Genomic DNA, 15696 nt, shown 5'->3' on the forward strand with positions numbered 1-15696 from the left:
TAGTTTATTATGATTTGGACTAGAACCAAATAGCACAATCCGATGCATGCCTACTCAGAAGCAGAGGTATAATGTGCCACCCTGACGCCTGAGTCAGTGACGTTACAATGCCATGTGTATGTGGCATCACTTCCGGGTTCTCCCCGGACGGCAGGGCACTCACTGCTGCAAATCCATGATCCCTACTCCTTTTCCTGTAGAAGTTGGGAGCCTCCACAGAAGAGAGAACAGAGCACACAAAGCCAGCAGCGCCCTGCCCTCCAGAGAGAACCTGGAAGTTTCTGGGCGGAGCCTGGGGGCAGTCATGTGCCATCCTGGTGCAGCACCCAGGGCATGTACCCCTCAGGCTCCACCCAAGTTATGCCTCTGCTCAGAAGTAAGTCTCATTAAGTACAAGGGAACTTATTCCCAGGTCAGAGCGCAAAGGACTACAGCCCTAAGACTTCTCGACTCTGGGACTTACTTCTCAGTAATAGAAGTGATTTACCATTCAGGATTGTGACTGATGCTCTCTGGGGTAAAATTCACACATGCAAGATGCGAGCACAACATATTACCAGAGATGCAGAACTGTTACCATTCTGTGTCCCTTCCTCACCTTTTTTTTTTGGACTATTTTTAACTTTTTTTGACTTCTTCAACCTTTTTTTACAATGTGGAATACAATACATAATGCAAAGCCATAACTGTAATATTTAGTACAGTACTTTTATAGTGCTTTCTAAAGTTCCACGTGCTTCGTACTTATTATCTTGTTATAATCCTTACAGCCTTATGTGAGTATTATTCTTGCGCATGGGGGGGGTGATGTTTAAGCTGTACACCTGCCTACGATAACCTTGTGAGTTCAGGGTACAGGCAAAAAAAAAAGTGAACCTGGAGTATTCCGATTCACAGCTCATAGCATTACCCCAAACTAGCTCACAATGAGCAGGCTGTGTATTTCCTTGGCCCTATCAGTCAAAGATGTGAAGCCAATGCATAGCATATAAATGACACATCACATGTTTCATCATATTACACATTATGAGAAGGAGGAAAGAAGAAAGACAAAGCTGTGTATCTTGTAAAGTTAGATGCTATCTTGCAATGGCAAGTTAGTTTACTAGTGTTAATGTAATTCATTCATTTATTCATTATATCTGTTCAGATGGTCTTTCATCTTGACTTCAGTGGCCATGGCATTCTGTCACGCCATTCTGAACATTTTTCTAACCATGTATGACTTCCCAGGTAATATTCTAAAAAGCACTAGACAATTCCCAGGTCTCTAGACAACAGTGGCCATGACTTCTAGCAGCATTCATACTTTGCCAAAATTACTTTGAAAAACTGTGAGCCAGGCGCTTGAGATTTTCAAAAGGCATTTATGTGTCTGTTGGTTACAAAAAAAGTATGTGGAAACATGACAAAACCCCATAGGTGTGAAATATACCACACATGCCAAATGGATGGCTAAATTGTTGCAACACACACACGCGCACACAGGCTCTAGTATTAAAACAAGATGTAGCCAAGTTCCCCATCAGCAAGTAGTTATGAGGAAGTGTACATTCCAACTTCTCTGACCCACCGCTAAATTATAGTTCTTGTCCTACAACAAAATGGCTGCAATCTACCTCCATCCTTATGGTCTTTCAATAAAAGAGAAACAGCTCTATAACATCTGGATTCTTCTAGTAATAAAAACTGGACACAGAAGTTCAGGTTTCCTATTACCAACTATTTGACCAGCAATGAAAAAACAACAACTTGAAAACACACTTGCGACTAAAGAGGAAACAAAATTCAAGAACACAGTGGAAGAAGCTAAGGCTTATTCAGATTTATGAGCTGATGGAAGTTATTCAGAAGAAACTCTGGCTATCTAGTCAAACACAGTAAAGATCAAAGTCCTTCTTTCAGCAAAAGTGCAGAGATATTATTTACTGAATTTCCAGGAGTTCTGTACAGAGACAAATAAACACACAATAGCCAGCATTGCGGAGAATGAGATCTAAGAACAAAAAGAGTCCTGAGAGAAGAGAGATAACACTTGCAAATAGAGAGCTGATTTACAGAACAATCCAAAAGTCATTTTTGCCTGTTTGTTATAAACAGATAATGGCTTGTTTTTAGTTGACCTCTTCATTTCGTTAAAAAAAATATTTTCAACATCTCTTTAACAATCCAGACAGAGAGCAGCAGTAATAATTTTGAGGGTCAGGGCTGATATGCATACAGTGCTGTCTTTCTACAAACAAGTCATCCTCAGATCCAGAAGCCTACGGGTGGTAAACCTAACATTTGAACTCAATCCCAAAGCAACACCCATGATCTTATTGAAAACTATCCGGCAAAGAGTACTATACTAAAGGCAATCAGAATTATTACAGCATAACTTTTGAAGTACTAGTGTCCACCGTCAGATCCACAAATCTTTATCATTTGCAAGGTTTGTATCACCCCTTTCTCCCATACCAAAGGGGAGCCAAGGTGGCAAACCACATAAAAACAGTACAATTCAGTTAAAATAATACTAAAAACATAAAGCTGATTTATCCTCAGCAGATGATAGGTAGACAGGTAAACAGTGAAGACAAATGGTTATTAAATGCAAGAAGTACAGTTTGTAACAATTCTATGTGAGGCTCAAAAGTATACAAGATACATAACAGTGACTACTGACTCAGTAGTGATAGGTGATACTGCACAATCTCCCTTGTGTTGCTATGCTAACATCCTAGTTAGAAAGGAAACCTTGGTTTTGACTGAGGCAATTAAAAAATTTATCTGAATCAATAAATTGTTCAGATAGCCATTACTTGCTGGAATCTTCCTTGGAAGATCTTTTGCTGAAGAACAGTGACAGCATATATTGCTTTGCAGAACAAATAGGTGAATATCTTAACGATTACTGGATTGTGCAGTGCTGATGCAAGGGTAGGCCCTGGGACAAAGCCCATAGCACCTATCGCCAATCCCCAGGTTACATGTTAGCATCTACCACTGCCATGACTACTGAGGATTCAGGAATCAGCCCAGGCAGATGGGCCCTCTGATTGGGCTGGTTCCTCGACAAGTGCCCAATACAACTAGGTGCTCACACCATTCCTAGAGTTCTGTAAGCAGGGCTGATGGGAAGGGAGTAAAGGGGGTAATTTGTACCCAGACCCAGGGTCAAAAAGGGGGCCCAAGAGCCAAAGGAAATTTCCTGGGATCTTATATTTTCCTATCTCACCCGCACTTGCTGCCCATGTGGGATGCAGGGACTGCTACTGCTACCAAAAGCCATATGTGCTGGGCCAAGGAATATATACATGACACTCCTTAACCCATTTCTGCCCAGTCCACAGGTGTACACATTTGATCCCTGTTGCATATATGCAATGTTGGGCAGAAATGGCTTAACACAGTGTCAAATCTGGCAGGAAACTGGCCTGCTACAGTAGGCCTTTGGCATGTAGATCCACCTGCCATGAAAGAGTATACAGGAGCTCAGGGACACAGCTGCAGGGCTACAGCTGATGTAGAAGCATGTTTTGGTGAAAACAGGACTCTTTCCATTCTAGTGTGATAATGTTAATTTGAAAGATTTTAGAGAGACTTAGGAATGTGTTTGGTTTTCCATAGTACTGTATCTAGCTGCCCATGTTACATTGGTAGGTAGACCTGGGATCTGCATTGGGAAGCCAAGTAGAACTAAGCTCCAAAGACTTTTCTGGCTGCTGCCTCCCTCCCCATTCTTTTGCCCCCACCCCACCCCACCCCACTTCTGTTCTGCCCACCTTGTCATCACGCTCCCCTCTCTGTTTCATCCTCTCCCCCTTTGGGTAGGGCCCCAAAAGAAACTTTGTACCCCCCTTCCTCTCAGAGTCCCTACCTGTAACAGCATTACTGAAGTGGTTATGGAACCAAATATATACAGTAGTAGCATGAAAGCTATAGTGCTGAAATTAAAGACACCTTTCACAAAATCTGCTTTACTTTCTTTATATCAGCGGCACCTTTCTATGCCTGCTCAGAATTATTTACCTTTTCATTCACTTTTGCCCCACTCCAACTCAGACGAAGAATGTCTGACAGCCACAATGTAGTGTGACCTCATGCAAAATACACATGCATGAGAACAACAATAGATTATCATTTTCAATTTACAAAATCCAAAGTTCATTATGACTGTAATTCAGAATGCAGCAGCTGGAAAGGAATCTAAGGGTGAGCTAAGATGGCTTTCTTCCCAAAGGTATTACATGCAGTTCACCAAAAGGAAGTCTAACTTGAATAATAAAAAGCAACCCTAAAAGTTTGTCCTAAATACACAAAGTTAGTTCATTCTGGGTGGGAAGGAAAGAGAGTCCATCTGAAAGCTTGCAAGCAACTTTGGAAATCCTCAAGTGAGAAAGACTGACGTTGGGCCTGATAGAAATGACCCACATACTCCACAGACATGCAGAAAGCAAATATGAACAGATAAGAACATCATCTAGGAATTACAGCCCATATGCTTGTTGTCTTGTGCCACTGAGGAAGTCAGTCAAGCAAAATAAAAATGATAGGATAGAAGTCTGCTCTCAGATAAATTCAGATCTATGAATGTTTTTCTCCAGCCCAGGTTGAATCCTCAGCCACACAGCTAAGGTACACTGTTGATGTACAATCCAGAATCATACAAGCTGTTTGAAATGATCCTTCCCACAAAAAAAGGAGAAGATGGAATGGTGGGATAGAAACACCACACGTAGAAGAAAACAAAATCCTTAGCACATTTTGAACTTGAAATGGTTATTTCATCCTTTACCCAAGAGTCAGATGGCAAAACATTCTGTGCCTCCGTATGGACATTAAAAAAACTGACAGGTAAATTAGATTGTCTTGTTAGAGCTAGAGCTCCTACATCTCTAAATCCACAACCAAAACAGGAGAGATGGCAGCTCCATCGTGTCTCATTTGTTTTACCCTGGTCCTTTTGCCTGCCCCTCTCTTCCACTTGCTACCCAGAGTCTGTCTGTCTTACTACAACTGGTGAGTGGTGGGGAGTACCCACCATGAGTATCCACCACTAGTCAGCTATTTATCGCCTTTTAACATTCTAATGTATCTAGTAGTTAAGAGTAGTTAAGTAGTTAAGAGTGTCAATATTTTTTCTAGCAGAGCTCTTGTGCTTTTAAGAGTTATAGGGAAGCCCAAACATTTCAAAGAAGAAAATTTCACCATCCTAACTTTGCCTTCAGAGCAGCTATACACTATACATTTTCCTTGTAGCTATACACTATATATATCAGAGAAAGTTGGCCACTGTATAACCCACACTAAATGACACTGAGTATGTACCCTCCTCCTTGATGGATCAGCTGGGAAAAGCCCAGATCCAGGGCACTTTTGTTTTGAAATATTAAGTATCATGAGTTTTAAATTAGCCTTTGAAAATGTGCTAACCTGCTATATCCTAGACACCATCTGCATTAATCCTTGGTTCACCTTACAGTTCCCTCTCTCACACACCAACCCTAAAGCCAGGTGTAGCTACCTAAAGATTTGCTAGTCAGCTGTCCTAGTTTACAGGAGTATATTTAAAAAATGTACGTAAGTGGAATTCATTTAATCATTTAATCAGGATTCTAACATTCAAATGCCCTATCTGAAGTTTTTTTTCAAACTGACGTTGTGTTGAATGACAGAGTTAATATCACTTGACAGTTTGCCAGAAGCCATTAATTTAAATTCTCAGTTTTGTTTCAGGGCCTGTTAATTTTATTGTGCCCTGAGATGAGGAAGATTCCAAGAACAACTATGTTCCAGGTTGTGTTATCTCCCCCTCCTGTTGCAACAAAAAAAAAGGGGGGGGGAATCATTTGTAACTTTCTCCCGATTGTACCTCACCCACTTGCCCATGATACACAAATTCTTTACAAATAAGTAGAAATGAAATTAGACTCTATGTTTATACAATCTTTTGTGCTGGTTCAGGATTTATTTTTGAAAGTTGGTAAACTCTCCTTCCAATTTAAATTGAATAAGTAGGTGCAGCTGAATAAATGCACAGGGACACTGGGCTGCACTCGTATGTTTTCACTTTAAGTACATGAAGAGGAACAGAGGAAGGAGTAAGCAGAAGAGAGGGACCAGGAAAGAGGCAGCCATTGACAGAAGCCAGAAAAACAGGTTTCTGATAAAAGCAAGGTTCAGAAAGGTAAAGCCCTGGGTGCTATGTATTCACACAACAAGCTTAATGGTCAGCTGGGGATGGCCCCTGAGCATCATCAGAACATTAACTTTTATACATTACAGTCGCATTTAATTGAGCTCATGAATTCTCAAGTCAAAATGGCCATTAACAGCGCACTGAGAATGTGACTGCTATGCAGCCGGTATATTTTGTTAATGAAGGACTCTGGTGACGATTCAATTTCTATGTGAAGAAATATCTTCAGTCCCACCAGCACACAGCATCTGCAACTCCTCAAACATGGGAATTTGGTTTAATTATGCTGGATCCCGACTGTAGGCACGTAGATGGCTAACCACGAATTCCTTTGTGTACAGGAGGTAATTAAGTTACTGCTTAAAACCAAGTTACTTGAACAGAAAGCCCCCAATCCAAATATTATATACAGCACCAATTTGGAATGTTTATATTTCAAAGTTTGGAGGGGGGCTGGGAGAAGCCAGTGTGAAAGACAATCTTTTAATTTGACAACAATGCCGTTTTTGTTTGTTTGTCCTAGTTGGAAAGAAAGTTAAGGCAGAGCACTTGAATTTAAATGTATGCCTTGACCCTAAACAAATTACATAATAGAGCACACATGATATGTCCACAAAAATGAATAGGATGGAGGGTGAATATGAATGACACTTATAGCCATGTGGGGAGGCACCAGTAATGTGGACCATTGGCACATGTGGGGAGGAGAGTTTTCCGGTGCTCTCACATTGCAGTAAATTTATGAATTTATTCCAATGGAGTCTCGTGAACTCCTATGAGAGGGAGTAGCAAAACACTGAAAAGGAAGGGAAGACTGGCCTCAAACTGGTGTGTGTAGCAATTTATTACGTTTAATAACACAGAACTGTGAAGTTGAGGATCAGAAATTTTTTTACATTTATGGTGGTTTTATATGAATTTGGGATGCCGATTCCAAAAATGGCATCTGTTTAGCCTTATCATGTCTCGTTTTGGAGATACAGTATAGCCCCATTAGTAAATGATTCAAGCAGCTTCCTCGTGAGGGAACCATAGTGTAGGTTTCCTCATGAGGAGACTGCTTGAACCGTTCACTAACAAGATTATGCCATATCTCTGAATCTATATGTCACAGGGCAAAACTGGTGCCAGTTTTGAAATCTGCACCCCAAATATATTCCCCAGCAAAAGGTCTAACTTTTAAGACAGCAAAGTGTGTGTTGGCCTGTGTAATTGGATTCAACCAATAGCCTTCCTCAGGAATAAACAATCTTCATTTGTTTTAATCTCGTACACCAGTTCAGTTTGCTGAAAGGGTATGCTGTCCAAAGATATAGAATCCTCCCCATCATGTGGGATTACTGCATATTCTGCAAAGAATCATCTGCACTGACCCATACTTCCAGGTAAAAAATATTTTAAAATGGTTTCATTGAAAATGGGATGATGTTGTAACTAACTGGGGAGACACCAAAGAGAATTCCCCCTTTGGTTTGTCCCTTTGGTAAGCAACCAATGAAAGTGAGGGCCCTCTTCTTTCTCCCCATTGGATTGCTCTGGGCTTGATGAGAGCAGGGCAATAATTTTGTTCAAGGGTGGGGAGGACATTGTTGAAGGGTGGGGAACAGTCTCTTAGGTGAGAACTAGGCCACCTAAAGTCTAGGGTAGTGGTTCTTGAACTTTTCTGGCTCACGCCTCCCCTGATTCTTGTAGCCATTGGCCATGGCTCCCCATTACAACATCTCACCTCAGTTACCCCCAAAATGGGGATGGAGATGTTATAATTATACACTAGAAACAAGGCTGCCAGCACTCCGAGACTGCAATCCTAACCACACTTACCTCAGAGTAAGCCCCATTGAACAAAATAGGACTTACTTCTGAGTAGACCTGGTTAGGATTGTGCCCTGAGTTTGTTAGCAGCACACCTGGAGGATTTGGGAAAGGGGGGGAGAAGTGATAAATTTGCTGGGGAAGACTTTGTTTTGTGTGCATCTGCTAATTGCAAACTGATGCAAACTGAGACCTAGAGACTGTTTGGCTGGAATCGTAACCCCACTTTCCTGGGAGTAAGTCCCATTGAACACAATAGGACTTACTTCTGAGTAGACCTAGCTAGGATTGTGTCTTTTGTCTTACAATAGCAGCCAGCAGAGAACCCCCCCCCCAAAAAAAGGAGGGAGGAGGAAAAGGGGGAATGGCTAAAAAGGAATGGGGATTTTTATTTTTAATCAATTTTTGGAGACAAAGCCATCAAGAGAGGCTTTTTTTCTTTTTTGAAGGAGGAGGAAAAAGAAAAGGTGAGGATCCTGGGTTAAGCTGACACAAACCCCAAGACTATGTAGGTCTACTCAGAAGTAAGTCCCATTTGAGTCAATGGGGTTTACTCCCAAGTAAGTGTGGAAAGGATTGCAGCCACACAGAGCAAGATTACAACTCACCCCAAAGTAGATGGGGGCTGCTCACACACACACACCCAACATGCAGATGCCACCCCTGTTTCCCCCAGGCAAGACGGAGGGATGCAGGCTGGGGCATTTGGACACGCCCCACCAGGAGCAGGCTGGCTTCTTCCTTCCCACACAGCCTTGACCGATCCCAGGATGCCCAGGGCGAGGGGCACACTGGGAAATGTAGTCCTTGGGGCGAGGTTGCACATGGAGAGAGCTCCATGATGAGATGCGGCACCTCTGCCTGCCTGGGAGAAGGTAAGTAGGGGGATAGTTGGGGTATTTGTGGGGTGGGACTGGAAGGAATCAGTGGTGAGTGAGAGGTAGTGAGGGCTTTAAGCTAGCTGAAAGTTAGACCCTTGCCATGTGATGTATTGGGACAGTTTGGGGGAAGGCACAGTGCTGGCATTAGGAGGGTGATGGGCCAAGAAGGATATGGTGGGGGGTGTCAGCTGTTACAGTAGAAGGAGGGTTAGACTATCCCCCTTTCTGGCCTTTTTTCCAACCTGAGGGCCACTGGTGGCTGTAATGGTGACCCCTCTGGCCTGAAGTTGCTGCTGCTGAATGTCAGGTCAGTTCATGAGACCAGCCTTATCCAGGATTTAATCCTGGAGGAGAGTGCTGACCTGGCTAGTATCACAGAAACCTAGCTGGGAGGAGGTGGGTGAGATTGATATTTCCCAGTGGTGTCTGCTGGGTTTTCATGAGCAGCAACTGCCATGGTGGGAAGGTGGAGTTGCAATGGGACAACTTCTCCCTTGCCAGGTCCAGCAGCTTGCCGGGTTCAAATGCCTTTGTGTCATGCTGATGGGGGCATGATTTTACATTTTAATTTAGAATGTTTGTATACCACTTTTCAGCCACAATGGATTCACAATAACAGGATCAAACTGATAAATGAATTTTCTTCTTATAATGAGAGCTGACATACCAGGTCGTCTTGATGGTGATTACAGTGATTACATCTGTATCTCCTGGCTCTGTTCCCCTGGATGGTACAAAAGGGGGAACTGGATGTCACTGGTTGAAGTCCAAGTGATGCCTCCGTTTGAAGTGACGCCTCAGTTTGCTCCAACATTTTTCTCATCTCCTGTCCTCTCCTAAGTTCACCTTTCCCAAGAGCACAGCCAGGGCATGTCTTCTTCAGTGTCTCCTTCTCAATTGGCTAAATAAGACCCAGCAGTACACACACAAGCACAGAAACCCTGTGATTCTATATTCCAAGAGTGGTGCAGGAGATGCAATTGACTGGGCAACCACACTGTCCATAGTGTCACTTTGGTACTGACTGGCCTCTAGCTAAGATTAGTAGATGAGTTGTAAATGCTGGTGTAAGTAGGTGATAAGATATCAGGATCCCAGACTTGCCCTTATATTATTGCAAATTAGAAGATCCAAGTTTGAAGGTGATTTTAGCCCCCTTGGTTCTCTAGGTCCAAGCTAATGAAATGGCTAAGGTACTGTATTAACAAAATAGTCAACTGCAAGGGAACAGTAGTTTTTGTTTTTTTTTTCCTATTCCCAGTCAGAAGACACACAATATAAAGACAGTGATTCTTTCATCAGCAGGAGCCAGGAAAGTGTGGTATGGAGAAACCACTATCAGACTATCAGAAAAATTATTAGTGAAAAGATTGGGGAGCACAGAGAGACAAGGTGATTAGCAATAATACCATGTTAATGGGGGGTGGGGGTGCTGTAGCTGAACCCACGTGCTCACACAACACATGAAAGTGGGCTTTAAATGCAGACAATTATCCAAGTCCTTCCTGAACAATCTTTGGGTAACACGCATGACTCCTTCAGTCTCCAATGGCATCTAAACAGGTATTTAGCTTTTATCCAGAGAACATAAAGCCTTTTAAGGAAGTCCATCCATCTCTTATTTCTTGTGACACCAGCACATTAGGTCTGCCTGTGTCCAAGAGAACTATATTAAAAAGGTTGTCTTCCTGCATTTCTCACTACCATTCCCTGTAGAATTGTCACTTGAGGGTCAAATTGGAACTCATTCAACCAGAGCTGCAACAGTGACAGCATCCAGCCGCAGGTCAGCTCTTACTCCAGAGGTTTACAAGGCAGCCATTTAGAGTTCAAGGTACAATCTCACTAATCTGCCTTGCCTCCACTAGGTATTACTGAAGGATCCTAAATTCAGGTTCACACTAATGAAGCATTTAATTCTGGGCCTTTTATGTTTTACACAGTCTGTGGCAAAATTAAAGCACCTTTCTGTACTCCGACACTTTCGAGCTTGTCATTTTTTTGGCTATTACGTATTCCGACAAAGATGGATTTAATGTTTAACAGAATGGCTTTGCACCTATTTTAATAATTGTATAATTTAAATTACAAAAGCTGTACATAATTTTATTTACAAAAATAATGTTGTAAATTATAAAATACATGTCTTGCCTAACATGTATTCCCTTTGTTAGAAACACACACGCACACACACACACACCCTCTATCTAGTATTTATCTTGTGTCAGTCAAATAATGTTTCTAAAAGCATAAGGACTTGAGGTATATAATATTGCTTCCTAAGTGTCCAAAAGCTGTGAGTGGCATATTTTTCTGGATTAAAATAGGAGGTTTTTTAACCTAAAAATGTTCGTTTTATTTAGATGGCACTACATGACACATTGATTGATTGATGCCTACACTTTATTCAATTGTGCAAGGCCTGATCTGGATCAGGACTCCAGTAGGGGGGAAGGGGGCTTTAAGCCTTTGCTCACACCCTGATCTTGACCAACCCCTCCCTCCAAGGCTGCCACAGCAGCTTTCCTCCTAGTGCAGCTGTGAAGGAGAGAGTGTGGCAAAGCTAGATGGTGGGGGCAAAGCATTTAAGCCTCCCTCTGCACTGCTGCAGTCCTGCTCAGCTCAGATGGAGACTACACAGGGGACCCATGACTCTTTGCCATTGCCATGGTCCTGATCCAAATTGGAAGCCCCTTCCTATTGCTGCTATTTAAAAAAGAAAATGTGAGACAAGTATGCAAGTAAAGTCTCATCTAGTCGGAACCTAAGTTGCCATGCTGCTGACAAGAATGCCATAGCCTTATTTACTGAGTACAGCCGAAGAGCAGCTACTAAGCCCAAGGAGTTCCACAATGCACAGGTTTAATCCATCCATAAGCACCAGCGTCTAGCTTTCTAGTACATAAGAACATAAGAACAGCCCCACTGGATCAGGCCATAGGCCCATCTAGTCCAGCTTCCTGTATCTCACAGCGGCCCACCAAATGCCCCAGGGAGCACACCAGATAACAAGAGACCTCATCCTGGTGCTCTCCCCTACATCTGGCATTCTGACTTAACCCATTTCTAAAATCAGGAGGTTGTGCATACACATCATGACTTGTACCCCATAATGGATTTTTCCTCCAGAAACTCGTCCAATCCCCTTTTAAAGGCGTCTAGGCTAGACGCCAGCACCACATCCTGTGGCAAGGAGTTCCACAGACCGACCACACGCTGAGTAAAGAAATATTTTCTTTTGTCTGTCCTAACCCGCCCAACACTCAATTTTAGTGGATGTCCCCTGGTTCTGGTATTATGTGAGAGTGTAAAGAGCATCTCCCTATCCACTCTGTCCATCCCCTGCATAATTTTGTATGTCTCAATCAGGTCCCCCCTCAAGCATCTCTTTTCTAGGCTGAAGAGGCCCAAACGCTGTAGCCTTTCCTCATAAGGAAGGTGCCCCAGCCCCGTAATCATCTTAGTCGCTCTCTTTTGCACCTTTTCCATTTCCACTATGTCTTTTTTGAGATGCGGCGACCAGAACTGGACACAGTACTCCAGGTGTGGCCTTACCATCGATTTGTACAACGGCATTATAATACTAGCCGTTTTGTTCTCAATACCCTTCCTAATGATCCCAAGCATAGAATTGGCCTTCTTCACTGCCGCCGCACATTGGGTCGACACTTTCATCGACCTGTCCACCACCACCCCAAGATCTCTCTCCTGATATGTCACAGACAGCTCAGAACCCATCAGCCTATATCTAAAGTTTTGATTTTTTGCCCCAATGTGCATGACTTTACACTTACTGACATTGACGCGCATCTGCCATTTTGCTGCCCATTCTGCCAGTCTGGAGAGATCCTTCTGGAGCTCCTCACAATCACTTCTGGTCTTTACCACACGGAAAAGTTTGGTGTCGTCTGCAAACTTAGCCACTTCACTGCTCAACCCTGTTTCCAGGTCATTTATGAAGAGGTTGAAAAGCACCGGTCCCAGGACAGATCCTTGGGGCACACCACTTTTCACCTCTCTCCATTGTGAAAATTGCCCATTGACACCCACTCTCTGCTTCCTGGCCTCCAACCAGTTCTCAATCCACAAGAGGACCTGTCCTCTAATTCCCTGACTGTGGAGTTTTTTCAGTAGCCTTTGGTGAGGGACCGTGTCAAACGCCTTCTGAAAGTCCAGATATATAATGTCCACGGGTTCTCCCGCATCCACATGCCTGTTGACCTTTTCAAAGAATTCTATAAGGTTCGTGAGGCAAGACTTACCCTTACAGAAGCCATGCTGACTCTCCCTCAGCAAGGCCTGTTTGTCTATGTGTTTTGAGATCCTATCTTTGATGAGGCATTCCACTATCTTACCCGGTATGGATGTTAGGCTGACCGGCCTATAGTTTCCCGGGTCCCCCCTCTTTCCCTTTTTAAAAATAGGCGTGACATTTGCTATCCTCCAATCTTCTGGCACCGTGGCCGTTTTGAGGGACAAGTTGCATACCTTAGTCAAGAGATCTGCAACTTCATTCTTCAATTCCTTAATAACCCTTGGGTGGATGCCATCAGGGCCTGGTGACTTATTGATCTTTAATTTATCAATGAGGTCTGAAACATCTTCTCTTTTAACCTCTATCTGACTTAACTCCTCGGTTAGGAGGGGCCGTTCGGGCAGCGGTATCTGCCCGAGGTCTTCTGCCGTGAAGACAGATGTAACCTTCTTCAGTTGGAAGTTTTAACCTTCTTTGTTGGAAGTAACCTTCTTCAGTGTTTGCTTGTACAAACCCCAATGCATTCATGCAGTTACCAATTTTTATTTAAGAGCTATTGCCCATGTGTGGGAGGGACCAGGGTGGGGCCAGCCCAACCATAAGGCCAACTGAAACAGTGGCTTCAGGCAGCAGGTTGATAGGGGAGCACCTATCTCTACCTGTTGCTTCCATTGCTCCACCCAGTTTAAAAATCATGATTCCCCAAGAGGAATCCTATCATCATTGCAGTTTGTGAGGCTGCTGTGTGGGACGGTTGAATCTGGACTCTGGAAGTCAAGTGACACAAAGGGGTGGGTATATACCAAATACATACATTCAGGATTTTAATGTGCACTTCTTTGCAGGCATCCCTTCTTAAAAGGCAGAGTTAAGTGATACATATAGATATCTTGTACAGCAGTTTTTAATATTCTGAATAAAAGTGAAATGAATGAAAACTGGAGGAGAAAATTGGCAATTCTCCGCCATATGACCACAGGTTGTCAAGGAAACCAGCAAAAGGCTGTTCTTGTGATTTTCTTTCAGGGGCGTAAATCTGCCCTCACCTACGGCTTGACCACACGATCGTTTGGGTTCACATTAAAATTATTATTTCTGTCTCAGTTGCGTTTGAAATATGCCCTTCAACCTGTGTATAAAATTATTCCTGTTGGAAACAGCAGCACTTATCTGCAGAAATAAAGATTTCTCTTTTTCAGCATCCTCTTTTAAAATTAATGTACTAAGCACATCACTGTAAGAAAAGCTCTTGTGCTCTACAAGATGTAAGTAACAGACATTGAAAGGTGTGGCGAAGGGAAGGTCTGGAATTTGAGTTAAACCCCAACATAGACAAAAATCCAAATCACCAAAGACAAACTAGCAAAACAAAATGTGTGACTTTTTGTACATCTTTGGCACTTTAACAAGATGCATTGCCAAATATCTCATTTACCTTTCCTTCCCACCTCACTTGCCATTCTTGTGATGATAACAATGATTCAAATAATGGTTTCACCCAACATTTCCTTTGGGCTTCAGGGGAACTGTGGTTTAGACAATTCTCTCTCTCTCTCTCTCTCCCCAGATGTGATCATCATCATTGTATGCTCTCACAGCAGCAAGGGAGAAAAGACAATAGCAAAAGCTAACATAACAACATTGGCAGACACCCCTACACCACCACTGGAAAATCTGTTACCACACACCAATCACAATGTCACCAACCAAAACCCCTGCAGTCTGGCTTAGCACGTATCAATATGCAGCTGCTAAGCAAGCCGTTGATGGCGCTCAGCCAGTGCCCACATGCACATGCTACACGCACCAACCTGTAGTTAGTCAGCCAGAAAGAAATCATATGTCTTCCTTTGCACAAGCCACATGATTTTGTCCTAGTGGAACTAGGGGAAGACAGGGGAAGCATGAAACAGTTTTTAGAAATCAAAAAGCTACATGGGACCAACTAAAACATCACAAAGTCGAGTGCAAGCTCTCACATTCTCCCAAAATCTTCTTCAAGTGGGGTATGTTAAGCAGAACAGCAAGGAGGAGGGAGGCAAAGCTGGGCAGAGTGGAAAATCTCCAGATTTTGCCATCTGTAACAGGCTTAGAATGGGGTGCTGAAGTTTTTAGGCAGACTTGATAAGATTAGCCTTTACTACTTGCAAGACAGATTTAAGGTTGCACAAAAAGCTAGTGGGGACAAGGAAGCAAAAATGGCCATTCCTAGAGGCTCTGCCAATTGCCGACTGCCAGGCATTCAGCAGGGTGGGGCAGGGAAAAGAGACGTGATGGAATATGTGCTTGTGTTGTTTTCCCAGAAACCTGAGACCAAAGCTAAGAGTGAACAGTAGAAAATGGGATTTTTTTTTTGCCCCCAGTTCTTATAGGCTCTGATTCTCTTCTTCTGAAACATCTAGAATGCAAGTGGTTGAGCTGGGAGAACTGGGTCTGTAGATCATTCTCTTTCAAAATTTCAACTGATTCAAAATATCAGGTTAATACAGCCCCTCTCCAAATAGTCTCCTTTGATTCTCAGTAGATAGACATCACTTCAGGACAGTTGACATATACTGTACAGG

This window comes from Tiliqua scincoides, chromosome 3, assembly GCF_035046505.1.
Source record: "Tiliqua scincoides isolate rTilSci1 chromosome 3, rTilSci1.hap2, whole genome shotgun sequence".
Classification (NCBI taxonomy): Eukaryota; Metazoa; Chordata; class Lepidosauria; order Squamata; family Scincidae; genus Tiliqua; species Tiliqua scincoides.